The following is a 9,453-nucleotide window of genomic DNA, read 5'->3' as shown; positions in this document are numbered from 1 at the left end:
TTTATGTCTATATTCAACTTTTATTATAACTAGTATCTACACTCCCGTGCGATGCACGCTTCAATTAATTTTACGGAAACTAATTTAATATATCACTTTATCATCACTCGAATTTGAAAACTAAAAAAACTAAACTTGCGAAACTTAACATCTACAAAATATTTACAATAGGGATATATATAAACTACATATGTATTTGTTCTAAAGTTTTCATCCTATTTTTTTCTCTTCTAGAATTCTCTACTTTTTTCTTATATATTCTATCTATGCCTAAATATTTCTATTATAAATTATCTTCAAATTTTAATTACAAAAATCAGGCTTTTTATTTATTTGAACACATTCCGTACAATAAAAATACTAACATAAGAAGACGATGAAACACTACTCAGTTGATAAAACATTTTTTCTCAATTCAATAGGTTAGGAATTCAGATCATCACGAGAATAAATAGGGAATCTTTATTGATCATTTTTTTCAGAAAATAAATAAAAGTTGTGGATTAAGTAGGTTTAAGATGGTTTTCTCAATTTCATATACAATTATACTTCCGCAAGTTACAATTTATATATTTAATATTCCTATCAATTTTTTTTAATTAAATAGATGTATGAATATAGCAATAATTAAGTATAAAAATAAATTTATAATATAGTAAAATTAATCACAACTAATAACTATAATCTCAATCTATAGTAATATAAGTAAAATGTTAAAACCAATTATGCAATTAGTATATTATTTAAAATTATATTAAATAACAAAAGCATATATATTGATTAAAACATTTTTAGATATAAGAAGAACAATCTTACTTAAACAATACATAGTAAAATTTAATGTCTAACACCATCAATATGAAATTATTAATGTACAATTTATAATGTTCAAAATATGGAAGCCATTGTCATAGAAAAATATAATAAATATAATCTACCTTCATATTTTATCAATTTCAAAGATCTACTCTCTCCGTCCGCCATTAAATGTCTCATTTTTTCTTTTTCGTTCGTCCTCCAATAAATGTCTCATTTCACTTTTAACATATTTGGTAAGTGGACCTTACATTCCACTAACTCACTTCACTCACATTTTATTATAAAACTAATATAAAAGTAGGTCTCACATTCCACCAACTTTTCTACCCTGTTTACTTTATAAAGTCAAATAATTTCTTAAAACTCGTGCCGGTCTAATATGAGATATTTAATGGCGGACAGAGGGAGTAATTTATTAAATTAAACAATAAATTAATCGCATTAATCCAAGTCATCACATAAATCCATAAGAATTTGTTATATCATATATGTCTCATAAAAATATATGTAAACCCTTCTATAATTGGGTCAACTAATTAAAAAATGTATTGCTAACAAACAATTTATTAGGTATAGTAACTCATTCATATTAAAACATTACCCTCTTACTTCTCTTCGTACTCCAATACCCCTCTACCTTATCATTTTTTCAACATCTTTTATCTGCCTCCAACTAGCTCGGGTGCCCTTCTTCATCACCAGTTATCATCTCATGCACTTTTCTCGTCCTGCACCGGCACAATCTATTCCATAAACCAAATTTTCACATCTACATGTAATAATTTCAAACAAAAATCAACTACATACCCTATATTACAACGTTTGTCATTCCGTTGACTTAGGTGATCTTTTTACATGAAATCAGTGTAAGTGACGAAGTTTGAGATGAATATGCCATGCATTAACTATAAAATATTATAGATGGCTTGTTTCTATGATATACTCCCTCCGCGTCCCATTAAATATGCAACATTTGGGATTCGGAACGGGTTTTTATATAGTGTTGTTTTGTGAGTTAATGAAGAGAGAGTAACGTAAGAGAGATGAAAAAGTAGAAATAGAGATGTTTCCATTTAAGAAAATATTTTAGTTTTAATGGTACAATCCAAAAAGAAAAACGTTTCATTTTTATTGGGACAGAGGGAGTATTCTATTCGTAAAAAATTATTATAGCTAAGACAAAAAAAAAATTAAAACAAAACTAACAAAAAATAAAACAAACTAACATTAAGACAAAAGCTTAAATATGGACTAATATCACTTAGAGCATCTCCAGTGGCGGCTAGCCGAACTATTGTAATCGGCCAGCGCTAAATCGGCGAGAAAATAGGCGAGCGCTGGCCGATTTCGTTGAATAATGTTTCCCGTATATGTCTCGTAAATTTAATTCCGTAAATGCAGTTGTTTTTGAATTATTTTTATTGCGGCTAGCCTATTTGATTAAAATGCTGATGTGGCAGGTGAAATTTTAGTGCTGATGACGTGGCAGAGAGAGGGAGTGGCTAGCCTGTGGCTGGCCTATGGTTGGCCTATTGCCACTGGAGATGCTCTTAAACATAACATGATCCTCAACCTTATTTTACTCCCCACTCTCCAAATTGATAATTATACATGTACGCGAAAACAATGTGATATTCTATACTCTACGTCTTCTTTGCTTTTGTTTGCCATTTCGTTGACTTTGAGTGTTCTCTTTGCATGAAATCTGTGAAAACGATGAAGTTCAAGATGAATATACAATGCATTAACTTCAAAATATTATAGATAGTTAGATTCTATGATTTATTATATTCGGAAAAAATAATTTACAATGATAATATAAATTTTATGCTTGAAAGTTCAGACATTTACAATTATGTAAAAACGTTTATAATAATTAAATAAAATTAAATATACATAAATATCATTATGAATAGTATAACACCCTTTTATTTTCTATAATAATTATGACATATTTTATAAATATTTAAAATTTATACTCATAACTTAAATATTTTAATACAAGGTCAAAACTCATCTTTTATATAGGCATAGATTAAGGTGATTATACTAAATTTGATTTAGCTATTATATTTATCGTTAGAAAGGTTAAGACAGCGATAATTTAGTTATCATGAATTTTCAGATTTTGATTTAGTTTTAAATTACAATTAATAGAATTTATTCAACAATTTTACTATTAGAATTTAAACAATTTTATTGAGATGTGTATGTATGTAGTATACTGACAATTGGGCTCGGGCTTATCATGTTTAAGAAGTGGGCCAATTAATCGAGTGGCCTTCAAATGATAGAACTGTGTTAAGATGAATAATGTGATACAAAAATGGATTTTATAAATGAATCTGAAGCCCCTCAATTTTGAAATCTGTGGATTTGAAAAAAAAAAAATTGGTGGTAAAACTAAAGTTATGCAATAATATTCAAAAGTCATAAGTTTGACATTAATTAGTTCATAAAAAAAATTGTTGTTGGAATCTTATTCATCGATGAAATTTAAATTAAAGAATGGTATTGATACACTAAACTCAATTAAAATCAAATTAACTTATAAAATTGTATGCTCTTTCCTTTGTTATTCGATTTGGAATTGTAACTAGATTTGTGATTCATCTTAAATAACCGGAGCCAAATTTTAATAAATAGAAATAGAGATTAGGGCATACACAGAAATTAGTGAAGGCTGGGACAAAAAAGTTGGCCTTTTCAAGATTAACCCAACCCTCTTCGTTTATTTAATTCAAGATTACACAAAAATCATAAAAAGTGGTCCTAAATCTCGTGTATCAATGAGTATTTGGGAGTAAAAAAATGAAATGTTAATAGAATTTAAAGCCTAGACCATGGATAAGGGACAGAAGATGAGTTACCTCAAAGTAATAAAAAAATTGCATGCCCTTTTATACTCTTTGAAACCGATGAAAACTCCCAAATTTCGATAGCTATTTTGGGTATTCAAAACATATGTTTGGAATTTATAAAACCAACAACGATTGTAAATCTGACACGCCAATCTTTGCCCCCCATTAATTTGATCACGCCCTCTTTGAAACTTTATAACGAGCTCATTTTTCATCATTTAATTCAAAGCATGCTTGAATATGTTTTTATGTATTTTATTTGATAATTCCTAGGGCGACTAATTCCCTTAATTTTATTAATATAAAAGAGTATTAGTACATTTTATTTAAAAATACTAAACTAATGATTTTACTAAATACTCAAATAAAGATAATCATAGAGAGATGATAATTTTCTTCTCCAATAAACATATGGTAAGAGCACTCCCAATGGGTTCCCTTAAAACTCCCTTATTTCTCCCTTATTTCTGCCACATCAGCGCCACATCAGCACCATAATTTATCCCCAGTTTTTAGCCAACTTTTAGCCAACTGCTCCAATGGTTTCTCCCTTATTTCTCCCTTATTTCTCCCTAACTCAACATTTCATTTTTACATCATCATTTTTAATATTATTTAATTTTCCCTACAAATGTGTTTAATAAATAGATTTATAATGAACCCATCGACAACAACGAGCTCATCCACTGCTCATTTGCTTCATCAGTGTTGGGAAGTTGCGAACTCGACTCTTTGCCCTTACCCTTACTTTTTCGAGAATTTTTCCTACTAGAGCTCATAATTTTGAAGATTGAAGATTGAGAAAGAGATTGAAAAATTGAGAGAATTGTGTGTGATGAATGGAGGAGGAAGAGGAAGTATTTATAGTGGTGGATTTAACAAATTTAGCCGTTTAAAAAAAAAAAAAAAAAAAACGCCGAATTATCGCCGAATCGCGCCCACAGTGGGCGGCGATGATTCGGCGATTTTTCGGCGATGAATCGCCGGATGGCGTTAAATCGGGAGAAAAATCGCCGATTTTTCGCCGAATTCCTTTCATTGGTCGGCGAAAACTCGGCGATTTTCGGCGAAAAATCGCCGAGTTTTCGCCGACGCCATTGGGAGTGCTCTAATCGTAAAATATATTGTATTGGTGAATTTAATATTTTACTACTAAATAGCACCACTCATTTCTCTTTTTACTATACATGTCTTTGTATGTGTGAGCCTACTTTGCAGCCGCCAATGAGGATTTATTTCCCTTTGTATATTGGTACTTGAGGCAAAAATCGATATTACTATGACTTATGAGTGGTCATCTAAAATTGACCATTTTTCCGAACTACGAAAAATATATTTTAAAAGTTTTTAAAAGAAAATCTATATTCACATTTTTACAAACTACGGTAACCGTAAAAATGTAATGCCCTTTTTGGTAGCGTGGAATAAAATGAAAGTAATAATAAAGTAAATATAAAATGATATTCACTTTGTTTTATAATAGGAGTTCTATTTAGTTTAGATGCTAATTTTTAGGAATGTAAAGAAAAAGTCAGATGAATAAGTTAATGGAATATGGAACTCACATATATATTAGTTTTATAATAAAATTAAGGAGAATAAGTTGGTGGAATGTGGTGTCTACTTACCATTTATGGTAAAAGTGAAATATGACTCTTATTGTAGGACGGACGAAAATGACAAAAATATGATTCTTATTGTGGGACGGAGGGAGTACTTCCTCCGTCCCAATTAAGTCGGGTCATTTTTTTGGACACGGTGATTTACCTGTATTGTTTTATTATGATAAACACGGATTTTGCAAGACTTTAAGGCATAGAACTGACTAGTTTTGATTATCTTTCATTCAAAATATATTCACAAATAATTGTCCGAGTGGAAATCCGAATACGGAGTTCTGTCCTAACAAGGAGGATCAGAAGTGGTCGTCTTCGGCGTCATCAGGATCACATGAACTGTCTTTACATCCGACTCTTCCTTCAGCAGACTAAGGCTTCCAATCGTGTCACTCTCCTTCTCGGGTTGATGAAAGATCTTCGAGACCATGTATCCTCCATCTTTCTCTTCCATGCCACTCCCAAGATGGTACTGATGCATCACCCAATTGCACTTCTCGGTCTTGCATCCCCTCTTTGACGTCTCGTAAAGAAGCATGAATTTCCTAAAATCTATATGGATCCCATTTTGCACCACTGGCTTGGTTTTGCCAGTATTATGTCAACGCACATGTGTGCAATCTTGATCCCCAACTCTACGATGCTTCCTTCTACCACTAACATATGCGTTGGTAGTTCTATAGAAGTAATGAGCATTGTTTCCAATCCATCTTGGTTTCTGCAAACATCCAACAATTCAACAAACCTATGAATTTTCTAAACGCATGTCGGAATGCAAATGTATCGTTGCACGAATAGCACACGAAACACACTACACCATAAATCTATGACATTATAACACACTAAAGCCACAAAAAATCATTTGAATCATCTAATACTCTCAATGTTTTCAACAAAAAGGAATGAGGATGGTTTTCCATATTCTAAGTCAAGTTACATTATTGTTTTCTCGTTATTGACGGCGTCTAAAGAAACGAGGAGCAATGCATTATATTCTTCCCAGACTTGAATTTATCACATTATCAAATGAGGTAATAGGCCTAACTGAACACACCATGAAGATGTTTCAGATGAGTGTAACCTATTCCCCTTCGCCTTCCAACGTTGGGATGAACTCATCGATGAATAAGTAGGGCTTTGATTTTCCCATGCCTCGTTTTGTAGCCAAATGATTTAGCAGCAGCTCCGCATCAAATGGATCAAATTTCACACCTTAAGGAAAGCCCGACCATTTGTGTGACATCTGAAAGATCAAGTCATCAAACTCTACAATGTACACTCACAGTCACATCCGAAGATGAAGCTCAATCCATGTCACCATCTCCTACAGCAGTTTAAGATTTTCATTGCCTTTTAGTAGCAATGATTAAAGTAGAAGAAAAACCATGTTGGCTTGTTTTGCATATGCGTTTTTGGGGTGTCGCGGTTGTCATTTCTCTTAGCCATCAACGAGCTTTTTGCCGGAGACTGAAGTAAGTCTTTATCAAAGATCATAGTCAACCATAACAAACCAACAATTTGTACTCCACAAGACAAAAGCCAATATTATTACAAATACATAGAAAAAGTTGGGGCAGATAATCCATTATTCTTACAGAAGGACTGCATTAAAACAACATTGTTAGACATTTATACATACATAGTTTAGTAACTAAAGAAGTCACCACAGCTGATAGCATTGAAAGTTCAAAAAACCTCAAATCTTCTTCTCATTAGGCTCACGCTCGTACTCTGTCTTTGCGATCAACTCTAGCATATAGTTAAAATCTTATTGCTTGTACTAGATGGCCACAAGAGGTTAAAAATAGAACGTCTCGAGTCCTACTATAATAGGCTAAACATATCAAACACGCTGTCTAGGGAGGAAAACAGTAACTCTTATAACTGAGGGATAAGAAAGGACATACAAAACCAACGAATTGCGAGATAAAAGACGTGATGTTACAGGTTAGTAGAAGAAGAGGATGTGCTTACGTTGAAATCTAGCACAATATCAAGCTCTAAGTTCTCAAGCTCGCCTATTCCACTGCATTCAGTGGTGTCTCTGTTGTGCACGAAGTTTATGTCACCAGATGCATCTTTAGACACGATTATCTCGTTGCATGATAGGGTGCCCAGCCTACTGAAGTCATCAGCTTCAGTGTTTTCCAGCCAAGCAAGTGGTGAAGTCGTCATCTTCTAACCGGGAACTATAGGAAGTGTGATATGATTCGTTGAGATGCTCAGTTCCATGGTGAATTAAACAATATACACGTGTGGATAAATGAGTAAAATCATCATATATTATTAATGCAATAGTGAGTGGCCAACTTTGTCGATGTGTAGAAATATTACAAATCAACAATATGGATGTATTCTATTGAGATTTTCACGATTGACATGTAATATAGTGTGTGTTTGTGTGTGCAATGAGTGTGCATGTTGTGTGTGAAGTGTATATGTATGTGTACTCATTCTGTGTAGCGTGTGTATGTGTGTCTGCATAGTGTGTGTGTGTGTGTGTGTGTGTGTGTGTGTGTGTGTGTTTGTCATTTAAAAATGCGCATACTCTGTGTGCTTGTTGTGTATGTTCTATTGGTATGTGTGTGAAGATATCTGATCTTATAACTAAGTGCAATTCCAATGATCTGCTTTTGATATTGATTTCAAATTGTGGAACTAGACGATTTGTAATTGTAATTCATTTCTAAATCCAAGTATTGTTATGATAGCTCTAATTCCAATTTCATATTGTCAATTTATAAAAAAATTTCCAACCTCAAGTGGAGACTGAAAGAAATAATTGTCCGAGTTACAATCCAAATACGGAGTTCCATCTTGACGAGGAGGGTCAGAAGTGGTCGTCTTCGGCATTATCGGGATCACAAGAACCGTCTTTACATCTGACTCTTCCTTCACCAAAGTAAGGCTTCTGATCGTGTCACTCTCCTTCTCGAGCTGATAAAAGATTTTCGAGACCACGCATTCTCTCTTTTTCTAGTCCTTGTCGCTTCCGAGATGGTACTGATGCATTACCCAATTTCACTTCCCGGTCTTGCAGCCCCTCTTCGACGTCCCTCAAAGAACCATGATTTTCTGAAAACCTTTGTGGATCTCATTTACCCTCACCGACTTGGTTTTGCCAGTCTTGTGCCAAGGTACGTGTGCGTTTTCTTGATCCTCAACTCTACAACGCTTCCTTCAGCCACTACCGTATGCGTTGGCAATTCTAAAGAAGTAATGAGCATTGCTTCTATCCATCTTGGCTCCTACAAATATTCATCAATTCATTAAACCTACGAATCTTCTAATCGCATGTCGGATTTGAAATATATCGTTGCATAAATAGCACACGAAACACACCACACAATAAAATCTATAACATCATAACATACTAAAGGAATGTTTTTTTGTAATAGTTATGGTGATTTGGGTCGAGTAAAATGTGGTACAAAACCCACTCGCCCGAGTGTCACTCGGGTTGAGTGAAACTCTATAGATAGCGCAGTCTTTGTTTTAACTTCCTCTACCGAACTTCGATTGAGGCGTGCGAGATACTCACTCGAAGCTCTTTCAAAGAAGAAGTGAATCGTATCCTTTATAGTATGACTAGAAATCATCATTTTAGCCTTGTTTTCCTTCAAAACATAACAAACTCATCAAACTCTCAAATGTCATACTCCTTTAGTCCTATAGAAATAGGCTCAACTTCCTTTTTTCGTTTGTCCCATAGAAACAGTACATATTCATTTATGGAATCTTTTTCTTCTTCTCTTTTACTTTATTATTTATGGGCTCCAACATCTACTACACTATTTCAACTATTGTTTCTTCTTCTATTTTACTTTACCAATTACGCATTAAAACCCGTGTCATCTCCAAATGACCTATTTATACGAGACAAATGGAATATAATTGATCGAAACTAAGGATTCGAGTGAACAAAAGTTGACATTATGCACATTCAACAACCAATCAAAACTATAAAAATACGACTTTATCATTTCTTGTGTTAGTTTGTTCCTCAGTATGTTTTGTTTATGGTTGGTTGTGGTATGTCTTGGCTCATTTCAATCTTTGCTGTTGTGGTTGCCTGCTTTACTGTGGTCTCATTCTCGCATGAGCTTCTATTGGTCTTAGCTTGTCTGGTCTTGGTTTTTTTATTGTGTTTTGGGACT

The 9,453-nt window shown here is 33.3% G+C and overlaps 1 pseudogene; it reads right to left on the bottom strand.

Moving 5' to 3' along the window:
- Positions 1–5,537: 5,537 nt before the first annotated feature.
- LOC125189444 (SUPPRESSOR OF GAMMA RESPONSE 1-like) lies at positions 5,538–7,471 on the bottom strand (annotated as a pseudogene).
- Between the last annotated feature and the right edge of the window lie 1,982 nt (positions 7,472–9,453).

The sequence above is a fragment of the Salvia hispanica genome, chromosome 5 (assembly GCF_029641045.1).
Source record: "Salvia hispanica isolate PSC_SH4W2 chromosome 5, Shi_PSC_v1, whole genome shotgun sequence".
NCBI classification, from domain to species: domain Eukaryota; kingdom Viridiplantae; phylum Streptophyta; class Magnoliopsida; order Lamiales; family Lamiaceae; genus Salvia; species Salvia hispanica.
The sequence above is the reverse complement of the archived record's forward strand: the minus strand, read 5'-3'. Positions and strand labels throughout refer to the sequence as shown.